The sequence below is a fragment of the Girardinichthys multiradiatus genome, chromosome 22 (genome assembly GCF_021462225.1).
Source record: "Girardinichthys multiradiatus isolate DD_20200921_A chromosome 22, DD_fGirMul_XY1, whole genome shotgun sequence".
Lineage (NCBI taxonomy): Eukaryota > Metazoa > Chordata > Actinopteri > Cyprinodontiformes > Goodeidae > Girardinichthys > Girardinichthys multiradiatus.
The window spans coordinates 19,723,092-19,740,936 of NC_061814.1; the positions used below are offsets into that span (position 1 = coordinate 19,723,092).

The following is a 17,845-nucleotide window of genomic DNA, read 5'->3' on the forward strand; positions in this document are numbered from 1 at the left end:
GCAAAGTAATATATTGTTGCATAATATGAAAAAGTTCAATGTGAATTAATAATTTTGCAAGGCACTGAGGAGCTTCTTGATAGCTTCTGGCATAATACAAGCTGGATAATTGACCACTCTTCTTACCAGAGATGGTAGAGCCTGTTTAAGTTGATTCAATAGGGTTGAGGTCAGGGTCATCCCAGAAGGGTCATTGTTCAGCAGATGCTCATTTCTAAAGCAGCACAATCAGTCCCTTTTAAAGTGAAACTCCCTTCAGTGTGAAACTGACATTCATTTTGTATCATTGTCAGCGTCTTTCAGTTTATATTAAGATTGGTGATTTCTAGGTTTTCCCTTAAACTTTGTAACTAATGGAGTTTTGACGAAAATTCAAACTGAAGGACTCACCTCCACCCCCCGGCCGTCCTGTGACTCCACCGTGCATCTCTCCTCCATCCAATCAGTGTCAGATCCACATGTGTCTTTAATCAATCATCCTCTGAGGCTTCACTTTGAAGTCATGGATTCCCCGCTCTGCAGCTGAGCTTCGACCCTCCACCGCCCCATCTCCACCATCTCTCTTCCATACTCCTCCTGGCTCCCTTACCTTCTTAGGCCTTCACTCCACCACCAGTATCAGATCCCAGGGGGGAAAGACTTATCTAATTCTAAGCCTAAGACGTTAATTCAAGCTCATGTCATTCTCAGCATTCACGTCTTCCTCCGGGGTCCGAGCGCCAAAGATATTAACTTTTATCAATAAACTTCTCTAATCGCCATCTTGTTTCTTATTGTGAATTTCCTTTTTAGAGGGATAATTTGAGTTACATTGTTGGATCTTAGACACAAGTGGGTGTGATCAGGAAAGGGATCCAAAACACACATCTAAGCTGGTTTTTGAATGGATAAAGTAGGCTAATATTAAACTTTTGGACTGGTCCCTACCTCAACCTGTTAGAAAACCTGTGGCCTGGATGCCTAATCCTGTTTAATGCCAGCAAACCAACACATTTAAATAAACTCTGCCATTTCTGACAAGAAAAAGAGTAAAATATCCATCTAGAATTATGCCAGGACATTGTTGATGGTTATAGAAAGTGTGCATTTTCTCTGTGACTTGCTAAAAAACGTTTAACCAATATATAATTTGTGGTGTATGCAAACCTTTTTATGTATACTTATGAATCTGTGTGGATTAGAGAAATGCACAAATGAACTCCAACTTATGCATCTAAATCTTGTTTCTTAAATGTATTGATTTGGTTTGTTATATCAACATTCCCCCTTATTAATACTATAGAGAGGGTTACATTGCATCAATGTTTTAGTGATCCCAAAAAGGGGTCTTTCAAAATCTTAAAATATATACAGTAGGGTTGATGCTAAATAGATTGAAGAGGTCTTGATGGTGTTGTGAAAAGATGTAGTTTACCAAGACAATTGTTGAAAAAGGAGCATACCATTTTGTTATTGTGCAATAGGTATGCTGAAATAATCACTGAAACATTTGAGGGGTTGAAAGTCAAGAACAGTTATTTTGAATGTTGAGGACTGAAGTTAATAAATGTGAAAAAAATAAAAATATGTTTGATACATTATACCTGTGAATGTTTAAAAGAACAATTTTTGTGCCATAGGTGGAACACAAACCTCCAAGTGTTAACAGAGACCTGGTCAGGCATTCCTCAACATTTTACAAACAAATCTACCTGCAAGGGGGTTTCCAATTCAATAAGTGATGCTACAGGTTGTAACACTGTAAAGTACCATAAAATAATGCATTAACTGATGTATAAAAAGCACTGACTGAGGTTAAAAATGCATCAGATTGTTAAATTATACTATGTAGTCTATACAAATACAGTACAAATAAAGTATAGTAATAACTTAACAACACAATAATAATAACACAATAGCTATAGCGTTATGTCATAAATGTGTGTGATAATGACCTTTTAATTTCCATCAAATAAGTTCAGAAGAGAAGTTTTTGATTTACTTTGCCATGTGCTGGCTTTGGATCGTATCCTGTGTCTGACCCCGGGACGAATGCATTTATAAAAAACCTTTAACAAATAATGCAAAAAAAAAAAAAAGACCCACAAAATCAGATCTGAAATAGCGTAAAAAACACTTATGTTTGTTGAGTAAATTTGTTAATGTATTGGTGACCGAAAAACCATCAACTTCAACAAAGAACTTTTCATAAATTGTCATAGTGCCAGCACTTTAGCTGAAACAGCGAGCCTTAATGGCACGCTTCTTACCTTCTTTTTTGTTTTCAGAGTATTTAAATGACTGCATGGCTTTCAGTATCTTCTATTTTTTCTTTTGACTTTTCCCTTTCAGGGGTTGCCACTGCGAGTCATCCAGCTCCATCTTACCTTGTCTTTTGCACCTTCTTCTCTCACACCAACTACCTTCATGTAGAATTTCACTCCACACGTATATCTCCTCTTTGGTCTTCCTCCAGGCCTCCTGCTTGACAGTTTGAGCCTCGGCGTCCTTCTACTGATGTACTCACTATCCCTCCTCTATACATGTCCTGGCCCCTCTGGCTTTATTTCTAACACATCTATCATTTACAATAATTAAACATAATATTTGGGGTCTTTTTTACATTACTGAATACATTTCCTGAAATAGAGTTCTATTTATGAGGACGTTTTTAGCCTATTATTTTGTCTAAAATAATAGACTAAATAATATTCCATTATTAATCTAGGAATATTCTTTTCCAAATATTCTAAAATTATTTTGGAATAAAAATGTCATGTGGACTAAGAGTCTATACAACCTTCAAGTAGATGGGTACTTAACCATCAATCTGTTGTAATTTTTTTTTTTTTTTTTAAAGAAACTCATGGGGTAGGACACCAAAAGTGGTTCTAGCAGGGCCCTCACTCTCCTAAATAACATGTTTTAATTCCATGTAATCTACAGTATCTAATTTACCATGCTAGTTGTCAATTAACCCAGAAGTAGAAGGTTTAGTGAAGATGGGCTGTGATGCTCTCCAAGAACAAGAAGCATTAAATTAGACAACTGCTTACCTAAACAGTGCATCACTTGGTAGAAATACTACATGTTTAGGAACATCCGTTCAGTTAATACTTCATGTAAACACAGTTTTAAAAATGCAACATAGGGTAAATGTAAGGAGTACATCTCTCTGCACACCATTATAAAATGTCTTTGGCATTTAACAGGCGTATTCAGAGACTTTGAGGGAACTGTTTGTACAGCCTTGCGTAGCTGCAGCCCCTCACCTCATTAACTCAAAGTCTGTAAGCAAATGAAGTTGAACTTTATTCCGGTCAGAAGAGCACAGGAGAGAATTAATGCTGCGTTAAGAAAGTAGAATGTAGCTTCACCTTCTGTTCCTTCACTAAGTAGAAAGGGCAGAAGTGAGAAATTTCCCTTTGTGGAATGAATTAAAAATACTTCGAGCACCTCACAAACCCCATCACAGGAAATCCATCATTCTTTGTCAGTAAAGGGATGTACGACGGATGCACAACTGAGCGCAGATGTAACAAATAGAACACTTTTTCTAATCATGCAGCCAGAAATTGGTGAAATCTTTTTCAATTAAGTGCTACACATCACATCAGGGCTTTTATTTTCTTCATGAAAACCGAAGTTAAATCTGTTTTGCAAATCAGCAATTTTGAAACTCTCAAAAGTACTCCATTTTAAACTCTAATAATGTAAGAAAACAGAAACCGACAAATGAATATTACAGTCACATATAATATAGCTTTGTATAGAAAGTCACAGTTTTGCAAGCTCATAGTGGTTTGGATTATTTTTGCTACATACTATTTATGCTATTTTCATTAATCAGTTGAGAAATATTCATTGTCATTATAGTAAATGAACCTTTCATTTAAGTGCTGACCAGCTTTTTGCATGCTTCCACTGGCATTTTGACTATTTATATTGGGTGATGAGCTTCAGACTAAAGTCATGACTCTGGTTGGGCCAACATGTGAATAGTACTTCCAGTCACAGGAAATATGTTGGCAAAATTAAATAGTTTCTTTAACCTAAAATTGCCAGGGGTATGAATAAGTTTGGTTTAACTGTAAATGCATGTAAATAAAATAATGGTTGCAAAGATTTAACACTTTTTAACTGCTGTACAAAGACAAACCATCATAGAACTGAGAAATGTAAGCATGTGTTGTTTTTTATTCACCAAAGGTTTTAAGCAGTTGATAGATCATAATGGCAAACATGCAGGTCACTTTTGCACTGAAACCTCAGGTGTTTCCTACTCAGCTATGCTGTTGTATTAAAAAAAAAGAAAGTGGGTTGGCATTGTCCTGGTATAATACACAAGACAAAGCCTGAAAGAAAACAGTGTTAGGGTAATTGTAAATGTTGCTCAAACACTTAATTAGTGGATATGAATATTGTTCATTATTAAAGTTGTCTTTAAAAGCCCTATCTTGGGCACTTAGACCATATCTAGACACTGATAGGATAACAAATGCATGCATTTCAACATCTCCTCCTTAGCTCAGAGAATTATGTTTGATTTTCTCAATTCATTTTAAATAAAGTTTGTTCAAATCCTGGGACAATTTCCCAGTTCTGAAAATAATGTAAGAAGTGTTCATTAGTAAATGCATTGATTTGTGTTATAGACAAGTAACTGTGTTCCTTTAATTAAAAAAGCACCCAGTTGTGTGAGATTTAATACGTCCAACAGTCAAATATTGTGTTAAATTAGTACACAAATTATGGCACTCTTTACTCTTCATCTCATTTCTTTTCAAAAATATATGTGAAAATTGCACAAAAATATCGCAATCTATAATCTTTTCAAAGAGAATAATACAGCTTAAATCCTGTTACTTTATTTTTCCATTTGTTTGGGGAAACAACTTTAATTTTCAATTCTTTTCAAATATAGATCTATCCCAGAAGTTCAAATAAAACTTGCAGAATCTTTTATGGTGTACATTAGAACCTCCTCAAATGTATTGTTAAGTATCATAGTACAATGCAGTTTTGTGTTTAATTTTGATTTTAATGTATATTCTCATCAGCAAACTTATAAAGTATATTTAACAACTACATAAATCAATTTACAATCATTCCACAATTTTAATATGAAATTTTGTTGTGTTGTGATTCATATTGTGATTATATTACATTATATTAATATTTTATTAAATAATAATTATGTCTGATAAATGTTGTCCTGTAAATACCAGCCCAATAAGGCGGTAGTATTAGAACAATAGTGAAAGGAGTGACCCTAGCTCTGACATTTCTGAATAGCAAAACTCTGCACACACAGGGAATAAATTCAAACAATATCTTGCAATACAAACATTTCTTAACAAAAATAAGTCAACTTAAAGTTGAACATGTGTCAATCAACAACAGTTTTACTATACTAGAACAATCTAACTAAACTACCAAGCAAAATGAAAGAATAAGGTAGACCAAGGACTATATGCAATAGGAACAAGTTAATCAATTTGGTTAAAAACCATGACCAATAAAATGATGGAACATTACCATTCAATGTTATTTATGTTTTAAATCCAAGGATTATCTGGAAATGAAGTTAAGTTATTCTTAGAACTAACTTAGACAATAATTGGTATACCTTCAACAACCATTCACAATGCAAGATCAGATAAAACATTATTTTTATAAAATAATATTTCAGTTAATGATCTGATGAATAAAGCCAACCTTCAGGATGACATGCATCATATACTTCACTCATCTGTAATTTATTTTTGAAAACCATGTGCCCTTGTGTTAGCCTTTCACATATTGCAGTAAAACTGATTGAAGTTTGTAGTTTTAACATAACAGGATGTGCAAACGTTCAAAGGATATAAAAAAACATCTGCAAGGTGCATATAATATCTGTTCATAAATTACTGCACTGGCTCCCTGTTTGTAAAAGGAAAAGTTTAATAGTATTTTTTAGCAGTCACAAGACTCTGAGTGTTAGTGGGCCAAAATACACCTTAGTCTTAGTCAGAAATGAAACAGATACCTGAAGTCATCACAGACCTTTTAATCAGTAAAGAAGAGGAGGCAGCATTAAGTTTCTCCCAAACTTTAAAACCAACTTCCTGAAAATCTCAAATGTGAGAAAACAGATGCTTCTATTAAACCACTGAAAAACTTTACACTTTCCAGTAAAGTATCAAGCCTATATTATAACTTTTTCCGTTTTCTGTCAGTTCTTAACAATTTATTTGTTTTAAATTGGGATGCGCTGTTTTGCACTCTAATGTAATGCATCCATACCTTTTAATGAAGAATTCTATTTTAATATGATTCCTGTGTGTGCTGCATTTTTAATAAACCAAAGTGACGCTGAATAGTTAATTTCATTCAGTCTAATTTGCCAAACATTTAATCACGGTCTTAATTCTCCAAAACTTCCCGTTTGTATGAAGCAGAGCAAAGTTCAGCGTGACGCGCATGACCTCATCCTAATCACCAGTTACGTCACTGTGCGTCGTATTTCTATTTTTACTCTACAAAAGCTTTGCTTGAGCAGGGGTGCACCAGAAATGTGAGGGAACATAGTAAGGCATTAAAACGTTCTCACAGACACGCTTCAGGTAGCCGGATTTCACTCTTTTCTAAGTCTGTCTATCATTTTGCGCAATTGCGCAGCAAGATAGGCTTGAGATGTGATTCCAGAGTTATGTTCTAGGGGGGAAACTACCGCAGCGCCTCAATGAGAAAGCCCATCAGTTCTGACCCCATTCAAACACGCATCCAGATTCTCTCATACGATCCGATAGCAACTGGTCTGATAGTAAACGGGGCTAAAAAGATCATGTCATTTTCTGGAGACATTTGAGTCCTGCATACGGTTAGCATGATTTGGACTTCTGACCATCGTTACTGGTTACAGTTTGCATGAAGACTGCGGATGCGCTCTTTCTAAGTCAGGGCAGCGGAGGCGCCATGAACGCAGCGGACATAGTTGTTTCTTTGCTGATTTTGGGAACTATCGTCGTGTCGTTGCTCTCAAACGTCGTGGTGCTGATCTGCTTTCTGTACAACTCGGAGATTCGCAGACAGGTACCCGGTCTCTTCATCCTCAACTTGACGTTCTGCAACCTGTTGCAGAGCGTGTCCAACATGCCTCTAACTCTGGTCGGGCTCGTCACTTCAGGGCACCCCGGAGGCAGCGGTTTCTGTCAGATCGTGGGTTTCCTCGACACTTTTCTCACCACGAACTCAATGCTTAGCATGGCAGCGCTCAGCATCGATAGATGGGTGGCGGTGGTGTTCCCGCTGAGCTACCACTCACGAATACGCCACCGGGATGCGTTAATAGTGCTGGGATACACCTGGATACACTCTATTTGCTTCTCCACGGTGGCCACCTGTAGCTCCTGGCTCGGGTACAACCATCTTTACGCATCGTGCACCCTCTGCAATGTCCGGGCGAAGACAGCTGGGAAGCAGTTCATCGTTTTCACTGTGGCTTTGCATTGTCTAACGTTCCTCCTCACGCTGATCGTGATGTGTGTAACATATCTGAAAGTGCTAAAGGTTGCAAGGTCTCACTGCAAGCGCATCGACGTGATCACGATGCAGACGTTGGTGCTGCTGGTGGATATTCATCCCAGGTAAACATCTATAAAGAAATGTAAACACATGTCCTATCTGTCTATCTATCTATCTATCTATCTATCTATCTATCTATCTATCTGTCTGTCTGTCTGTCTGTCTGTCTGTCTGTCTGTCTGTCTGTCTATCTATCCAGTTTTATAAATTATTCAAAAATCATATAGAAAATAAGATTCTTAAACACATTTATACATTTATTTAGGTATGTTTTTTTTATTTAATTACCCCCTAGTCCTGTGTAGCAGCCAGTGGCAGTTCATTAATGAATTTCAATCTGGGTTGGCCCATCCTCCTGCCACCAACTCCACAAACAAACACAAATACTTTTTTAACAGTGTTTCCAAAACATCTGTAATCTGAGTGCAATAAATTATTCCAGGTTTGACTACTTGATACCTGGAAGTTTTCAACCTTGTCTCAGTCTGAAGTGGCTCTAATACGAATATAGCAATGAAAGTCCTCTTTATTTTTACAGATCTGACCATTCTAAATAAGTAAGATGTAGTACTACAGGTAGTACAATACAGTCATGACTACTTAAAACTAGAAAAGCGCTCAGAGGGTGCAGACCTCCTCTAAGGCCACGGCAAGTCAGCTGATGACAGGGTTAGAAACCATTTGGAAATTCCAAGTTGTCGCCCAATGGTCTGTCAATGATAAAAAATCCTTCAACAAAATCCAGGATCCAGATGGTGCTCTGCATCATCACTAAAATCTAGCCATCTGTTCCTTGTCTTAATACACACCAGGTGTGAAAATGTCATTCAAATCCATTCATAACCTTTTCAGACATTTTGCAAACAGACAGGAGGGAATAGCACCAAAATAGTCTTTTTAGTTACAAGTGAATCATAAAATCAGACATAAAACCTTTGTGCCCCCAACAGGCCATGCCACCCTGGGCGGAAAGCCGTATCCCCCACATCAAAACCACCCACTGGTTGCAGCCCATTATAAATTTAGATATCTGTCAGCCATACCGATCAAAGATAGTGAGTAGGGCTAAAATGATATAAACAAGGCTTGGTCTGCAGTTGAGTTGCTGTGCAGGTTAGCCAATCACATGTTAGAATATAGTTAATGAGCCACAGTGACAGTTTAAAGTATTTCATCATGACCTGCAGCACACGATATATATATATAATAAATAAACAACTGATAACATATTCATGTATATTATTTTAACATATAATGCATTCAAATTTTAATTTGTAATTAATAAAATTATAGGTACTAGTGTGTGTAGCTCATAATTGTATGGTTTACTGGACAAACTATATATGTAATTCAAATCAAGTGTTTCCAATTAGATTGTTTTTGGCAATTCTCATAATATATGGGTTCAGTAAAAATGTCATGAGAAAATGCACATCAAAGATGGCTGCTTTGTTCATGTCGGTCCCACATGTTTTTTTTCTCCTTAAAATTCCTCCATTATGTCTGCATGTCTCATTGCTCTGGAAGTTGTGACGGTAACTGTGTTGCCTTGGCAGTGTTCGCCAGAAATGCCTGGAGGAGCAGAAGCAGAGAAGGCAGAGGGCCACCAACAAGATCAGTACATTTATTGGCACATTTGTGGTGTGTTTCACGCCTTATGTCATTACAAGGTGAGCTAAAATGTATACCGCTGTATAACGGGGGGGGGGGGGGGGGGGGGGGGTGAGGGGGTTTGAGTGGGTAACTGTGAAGCTGTTCTCATTAAACTAACAACCGTCTGAATTTTTTTCTGAAGCACATAATTTAAAATACATTTCCAGCACACAGCATCAGTGACAATGTTTCAATGAAGTTAAAGAGTTCAGTTCCAGGGAAATAAAATTTAGAAAAATACATTTCCTGGCTACTGATGAAGTTATTTTCGATTGAATAATTGCTTTTAGTCCTCCCTTTGTCATCCAGTGACATTTTAAACATTTATGCTGCCTTATCTTCATTATGTCACAGCTTATGATGTATAACAAACATGATCATCATTATCCGCTTGTCCCTTTTAAAGAGTAACACAGTTATTTGACTGGCTGGAATTGAATTTGTCATTTCCCCCATGTTGACCAAAAACAGCTCATTTTGATTATCAACGATTCCAAGAAAAAATAAAGTCAAGTTGTTAAGTGAAGCAATGATTTGTGACAATATTTCTTGCATTTCTTCTTGTGTATACCTTCTTCTTTCTGCATTTTGCCTTGTACAGTGTGTTACAAAAGCATTCATAACTCTTGAACTTTCCACATGCTGTCATGTTACAACCACAAATTTTCATGTATGTTTGTGAAATCAAAGGGTAGTGATATTGGCTTTATTTTATTTTTGTTTAGAAACAAAAATCTGCTGATCCTTCCTGCAAAATAATTCAAGATCAGTCAGATTAGATGGGGAGTGTCGTTGTAATTTGATTTTCACATCTTGCCACACATTTCTTACTGGATTTAGGTCTGGACTTTGGCTGGGCCAATCTAACATATAAAAAATGCTTTGAATTAAATAATTTCATTGTAGCATTAGCTATATATTAAGGGATCTGTTTGGCATGTAGGATAAAGTTTAATTTTGGTCTCATCAGAGCCCTTTCCTCCACGTGTTGGCTGTGTTCCTTTAATGATTGTGGCAAGCTGCGATGTTATTTCTCGTGGCTTTCTTTTAACAATGGCATTCATCCTCTCACTCTATGATGATGGCCAGATTTGTTGAGTTTATGACTAATAATCGTCCTATTGATAAATTTTCCCACCTAAGCTGCATCCTTCTGCATCTCCTCCGTTCTTGGTTGGTCTTGGTAAGTTTGGAGTTGTGTCATGGTCCTTCCATTGTTAGAAGGGCCACAACGTCCATTGATTTTTGTTTAGGGGTTTTCAGAGGGGGTTTAATACAAATGTATGCGTAAATACAAAGACTTTTATCAAAACTTTTGAAAACCATGTATTATTTTCCTAAACTTGAAAATCACTTCCTTTGGCTCGGTCTTTGACCTACAGCCCCAATATATATATATTAAGCTTCACGTTTGTAGCATGACAAATGTAAACATGTTTAAAGGGTGTAAATACTTACCCAAGACTTTGTGTGATTATTCTTTCCATTTCTGCTTTAATTGCTGTAGAATTGTAGAGCTCTTCTCCCCAGGGCCAATAAATCCTCACTGGGGTGTCTTCTCCAAATGTCTGGCCTACAGCAAGGCAGCAAGTGACCCGTTTGTCTACTCCCTGCTGCGCCACCAGTACAGGAAGACATGCAACCTGCTGGCCAATAAAATCCTCAAGAGGAGTCCTCTCAACTCCTCCTCCTTCAGGGTAGAAAACAAAGCTAGGACGACTGCAGTTACTCCAACACAACCGTCAATATCCAACCATCAACTAACAAACCACTCACCCAATGAAGGCAAGCATATTTAAAGATGTACAGTAAACTCAAGATGGCCGATTGACCTCTTTGTGACTCTTTGTGACTGAGTAGCAGTAGAGCACACAAGAGTTGCTCACTGAAGAACAAGGCTGGTAATATTCTATATCTATTTTTATAGACAACAAAGGTCCATGTAAAAGTGCGAGAAAAACATGTGTTAATGTTTCTCTTAATAATGCCTGACTCACTTAGCTGCGCATTTGTTCATGTCCTGGTTGAACTATTTTCCACAAACATATTCTGTTTATTTTTAAGGGTTTCTCAACCATGGATGCATTTAAGTTGTTCATTTTTAGCAGCAGGACTATCTGGAAATACACTGTTGTGACAATATTCAGTTAGCATCTTAGTTGTCTTTCTTATTGGCTGATGGTTGGTGAAATCTTAAGGGGTACATACATAGCTGCCCACACAAGCACACCTTGGAACCTCTGATCTTTGGGCAAAAGGCCATCATTATATCAAATGCATTTCCACAATCTCAGGAACACAGTCTGTAGAATAAAATATTATTTTAGTTTGATGTAATGATAAAGATTTTTTGCCAGAGTGATCAGAGTGTGAAAGCTGTGCATGTGGGGTGCATGTTTGTATGTATGTGGATGTAAAAACTCTTAAGCTATCAGCAATTTTAGCGCTAATTAAAACAGTGCAGCCACGTTTGTAACTTGTGTATAGATTGTTATGGCATTACATTTTTAATGGTTTGGTAGCATAATTAGAAATTTGTTCCAAATGAAAATGGTGTAGCACAGAAAGCAACTCTTTCCATAAAGAAAAGAGTGGCATTTATGGCATAAACTGCAGGGTATGTGTCACCCATTGCTCAAATATTACAGAGACGAACTCTGAAGAATTATTTTTTTGTTTCATAGTTTTTATGTGCTTTTACAGTCTGAAAAGACACAGATTAGTCCTTTACTTGTATAACTGTTGCATTCATTGTTACCTCAGTACCTATGACAGTACAGCAGTGGTATTGTGCACTAAACTGAGGCTGTTTACTGAAACCCCTGTATATTGTTACTGTAAGATGTGACTTATAAAGTGCCTTTTAGATTATGAATTCTAGTTTAATCAAAACAACAGATCGGACCTTCTGGATATTGTCTCAGTATTTTGTGGTTTGGTTAAATGTGATGAAATGGTTGTTTTGAATGTAACTATTTTGTGATGCAACATCATTGTTTTGCTTTTAAAGAAATAAAAGGAGCTCCTTCAACTCTTGTTGGATCCCCTGCTAAATATTTGCAAAAAGCTTTAAGAGTAATGTATCTTTTATTGTGGTAAAAAACTCCCACATGTTGATATTTTTGTTCCTACAAAACCACTGGTGCCATCACCACTTATTCAAATCCCCACTGTAAACATTTTTTTACAAACCCTTTTTGCCAACAGGGAAGCACTTAGTCTTCTATATTCTATTGGATTTTACCCTGTGGCTGTAATTGACTTAGAAGAAGAGTAATTGTGTGTCTGGTGAACCATTTCTGTAGTTTCTGTAGTAAATTTTGGATCATCATCCTGCTAAAAATGACCTATTTTTAGTTTTTTTGGCAAAGGCCAGCACATTTTTGTAGAAAATGTCCCTGTATTTCACATTTTTTATTATTGCATACAATCTAATAAGATTCCTAAGGCATTTGGACGACAAACATGCCCACATCATGATAGTACCTGTGCCGTACTTAACAATGGGCATGAGGTTTTGTTCCACCCTTTGCAGCAATTATCTAACAGTGAGATTTGAATGCACATCTTTTTTTACCTTCCTTCCCATCCCTCTTACAGTGTGTGGAATGGAATGTTCTCGTTCTTCCCATTTTGAGGAGTAATTAAGAGAAACAGGCCTTAGTGACAAACCCTATCTAGACTCCTGGAAAACAGAAAGTGATGATTGACTTATTAAAAATACTTTGAGAAACTTAAAAAACTGGAACTGAAAAAAAAGACATGTTTGGGTTGCAAATATGTGTGCTTCTTGTGATATTGTTAAAAACAAACATTTAACCTTTTTATTAATATAATAAAAAATGTGGTCAATTTAAAGCAGTGTTTTACAGTGTGAGTTTATACTACTGCAATAAAAGATTAATATATTTAAAGCTTTGTTGCAAGTCTTTACCAGAGGTTGTCAGCTCTGTATGATGAAATGTTATTTGAATGTGGTAGCAAGTAGAGTAACTGACATTCCAGCTCACACGTCTCAACAGGGGCTAAATTATACCTAAGATGTTATGCTAGTAGTTTTTGACAACACTGGGCAAATCGGGATGTTGTTACTGTGACAGTATGAAGCCTTTAAAAGGATTAAAATATATTTATTTTTCTCTAACTGTGTCTGATTTTTGCTAAATGCATTGGTGATGATAATACAATACATACTGTGCATTTTGAAATTTTAAAACCTCTCTATGGTGTTCTCTTGTAATTTACAAAAGTATTTTTATAACTATGGGATTTTAATGACAGAAAGAGTTATATTTCATGTATTTGAACAATGCATAAGTTACACATAATAGTGCCAAGGTCTTTTGTCTCCCATGCCAATTAAGTTTAAGAGAACAAAATAATTTAATAATTACTGCTGTTGACGTGACAGCAGAATAAAGTCTTTTCATGGATGCATTATGATTCAAAAACACTTTTTAATCACAGAACAGCTAGGAGCAAGATAAAAATAAAAAAGAACTTAGAAAATAAGGGACAGGTAGGCATAAGAATACATTTCTGGTTAAAAATACAATGCATCATTTTCATAAAATCATACTCAGCATAAAAAAATCTAAATATATCAAACTATAAATTGATCATGACTTGTCATAAGTCATAGTTGCCTCCAGGAACCCTCATTATTGGGCAAAAGCTCAACTGGTCCACAGCAGAGCTCACCAACTGAAAGCAATTAGCAGAAAGTATTCAGAAAGTTTGAAAGGATCCCCTGCCTGGAGGTGTATGTATACGACGTTTCTCTCAGAGACTCAGCAGGTGAGTGAGAGGCAGACACAAATCTGTCATACATAAAGTGCAAAAGCGGCGACCTTATCATTATGTACTGAGCATGGGAAGAGCAAAAAATTGAAGCAGTAAAGAATTGAAGATGAGAAGGGAAGTTGACTTTATACCATCTAAACAATGAGGTTATACTTGTTACACAAAGTGAAAACGAAGATTTTGAAGGATCACTGTCATCTTTAAACAGAAATATGCAGAAACTTTGCACTTCAGTTTTCTAAAGGACCACCATTAGACTAAATTAGAGATTAGTACAGTCTCTATAACCATGCACATTTTGGCCAAACATTATAGGAAGGTGTCAGAGAAGAGCTTCAGATGGCGTTTGTTAGACAAAAAGTCTTACTTTAAATGCTTGTAAAGTGAATGATTTGTCATGCAGCTAGAATTTCAGTCTGGAAACTATGAGCAGCGAAGACATGCTTTACAGCTATTTGATATTTGTGCTTTTAATTTAGCTCAGTAAAAAAGTAATTGGCAGTCAAACCTCCAGAGTAATTGGAGTCAATCATATGCAGCATCTTCCTTTAATCAGTGGCAGCAACATTGAACTCAATGTGTCCCAAATCCTCCTCCACACAGAGAAAACTTTTTAATTTCTCTCTCCTGTCTAATGCAAATAACATGTTTTACTTTCACCTCTGCAGGTTTGCTCATTAAACACAGGAAAATGTATCACATTCCACAAGGGAATGTCAGAGTCTGCAGTTCTGCTTTTCAATTCAGTTTATTTATATAGCACCAATTCACAACACATGTCATCTCAAGGCACTTCACAAAAGTCAGGTACATACATTCCAATTAGTCCTAACCATTGAACAGTGCAGTCAAATTCAGTTATTTATTCAAATTGGATTAAAAGTTTTTCTGTCTAAGGAAACCCAGCAGATTGCATCCAGTCAGTGACTTGCAGCATTCACTCCTCCTGGATGAGCATGTAGAGACAGTGGACAGTCACTGGCATTGACTTTGCAACAATCCCTCATACTGAGCATGCATGTAGTGACAGTGGAGAGGAAAAACTCCCTTTTAACAGGAAGAAACCTCCAGCAGAACCAGGCTCAGTGTGAGCGGTCATCTGCCATGACTGACTAGGGGTTTGAGAGAACAGAGCAGAGACACAAAGAGAACAAAGAAGCACTGATCCAGGAGTCCTTTCTATGGGAAGGAAAAGTAAATGTTAATGGATGTAGCTCCTTTAGTTGTTTCACCTAGAAAGAAAGAACAGATAAACTCTGAGCAAGTTTTCAAGGATAGAGTCTGAAAGAGAGCACATAGAGTTAGTCACAGTAAAAGCTCAGTCAATTGCTATATCTAGGAGAGAGAAAGGGTTAAACACTGAAAGACAGGGCCATGTGGGTCATCGGTAGAGAATGAGCATTAAGTTGTTGCCAGCAGAAGCTTGGACGATTCCCCTCTCCAGAAAGGTGTCACAGGTAGACACAGAGTCAGGCCAGGTGTAGCTTCTAGGAAGAGAAAAGAGTGAGAACAAAGTTAAAAACTGAAATAACAGCAAATAATGCAAAATTGGAGAGTAGTATGATAATATTGTGAAGAGGGTGAAAGTGGTCATTATGTCCTCCAGCAGCCTAAGCCTATAGCAGCATAACTACAGAGATAGCTCAGGATAACCTAAGCCACTCTAACTATAAGCTTTATCAAAAAGGAATGTTTTAAGCCTAGCCTTAAAAGTAGACAGTTTGTCCATCTAGAGCTCACTGATGGCCATTGTTATAATAAAAACCACAACGATTGGGATACCTCAATGGCCATTCTCCTGCTAACCATCTTCCACCACCAGGTGCTGCTGAGGTCTGTGTCTCCAGGGTGTGACAGGTGTTTCTCATCCTGATGATCATCGGGAGGAGTATAAGGGGACGGATCGCCAGCACTTCTTTGCCTGAGTGTTTTGCCTACAGCGGTACCACTACCTGGCCAAATCTTGTATTTTTTGAAGCTCAGACAGAAGAGAGTCTAACTTACCATTTGTCTCGCTCCTTCCAGGCTCCAAGTTCAGTCAACGTCTCAGTCTGGTGATTGATCGCTCCCAACCTCAGAAGAACCCGGATCAAGCTCCAGCTGGCAGTCTGTTTCTCCGGTACTCCTTCCTCACATGTATGCATCCTGTCCACCCTCCAACTATCCGTTCCGCTCAGACCACGGAAGCTCCTGGTGGATTCTCAGAAGAAGTCTCCCTGGATCTCCAGACTCATCAGCCATTTCCCTGGCGGATCTAGCCCTCCCTGCACACCGTAAGCTTTCAGAAACAGAGACTGTTAGCTGTCATTTGCCTGGTACTTACCTGACTTGTTTTCTTCCCTCCGCAGTCCTCCGGTTCCCATCTGAAGGCTCGCCCTGTTTATTATTGTTCCTGATTACTAGCAATAAACTTCCAACAGATTCCATTGTTCTCTGAGTGTTCTTCTGCATGGGGGTCAAGTCGGCCGTTAAAACGATGACAGGGAAAGCTTCACATATTACATTGCATATTTTCACCACTTAATCTTTCTTGTTTTCATTGTCTGAAATGTCTACATTAAGTGATCCTTTAACATCCTCTCCAGTCTTTCAGTTCCAGAATATGAGAATATGCTTGTTTCACTCTCTACTGCTTCAACTGTGTATTTTAATAATTGTTGCATGGAATACACAAAAGGATATTTATTGTAATTTTTAAGGATTTAACTGTGAGCAGTTAATGAATGTTGCATGGATTATATGGAAAGATCTCACTTTATTTTGACAATATCTTCCAGAAAAAAAACAGGATCAAGTACTCTCATAGAATCTGAATCATGGGAATGTTAAACTCAAATGTTATAGTTCTCCCCATGCCCTCAAGTGAACAGGCTGGGACTGCATACAGAATTACCAAAAAGGACCATCTATTTTTGTCCAGGAATGCTGCATAGTTTGTTTTTCTTGCCCCATTCTCTTGCTGCAGTACTTTAGGGGAAATCGTTGTCTTCACACAAAACTGCTGTGTTATTTCTTTATTGTAAATGCCTAGGTTTTGTTGCTGGGATAGAAGATGTGTAGTTTTAACTAATTACTAAGTCAAAATTGTGACAAATTGGGTTAGAGAAGAGACTCGGTGGACCTCCTTTTTGAACTCCAATAAACTTCTTAAAGGATTATTAAATAAAATAAAATGGTAAAAGAATGTGGTATAATAGTGTTAATTTCAGTGGGCTGTGTGCATAATAACGTTAATTCACACCAGAGAACGATTTTGTTCACTTAAGATAATATTACCCTTTTGGCTGCTAAGTATTTAGCAACAACTAGTGCTAGCTATGTTCAATATTCACACTTTGGCCAAAGAAATGCTCATAAAGTCAATATCAACTGGCAATGTTTTATACGGTGCTATACATTGAATGGTGATATTGACTGGTTCTGTTTTTGAACCAATATGGCTTCATGGCAAGGAACATTATTCTGCTGGAAGAGGCCACAGCCATCAGCAGATTCCGTTTGCATGAAAGGTTGTACATGGTCTGCAATAATGCCTAGGTCGGTGACAATAGTAAAAGTAACACCAACATGGGTGGCAGGTCCTAATTGTTACCTTCAGAAAATTTCCCAAACCTTTATGCTGCTTCTGCTGGATTGCCTTTAATGCATTCTGGTGCCACATGTTCCCCAGATAAGCAACACACCTGACTCACTAGGGGATGAAATAAAACATGACTCATCAGACCAGGCCAACTTTTTTATCGCTCTTTTGTCCAGTTCTGATGCTCACGTGCCCATTGTTGGCACTTCTTGGCGGTGGACTGGGGTCAGCATTGGCACCCTCACAGCTGTGTCCCCATGC

General features: G+C 37.4%; 1 pseudogene; it reads left to right on the top strand.

The window, feature by feature from the left end:
• The first annotated feature begins 4,281 nt into the window (after positions 1 to 4,281).
• Positions 4,282 to 13,345, top strand: LOC124858797 (annotated as a pseudogene).
• Positions 13,346 to 17,845: the final 4,500 nt, after the last annotated feature.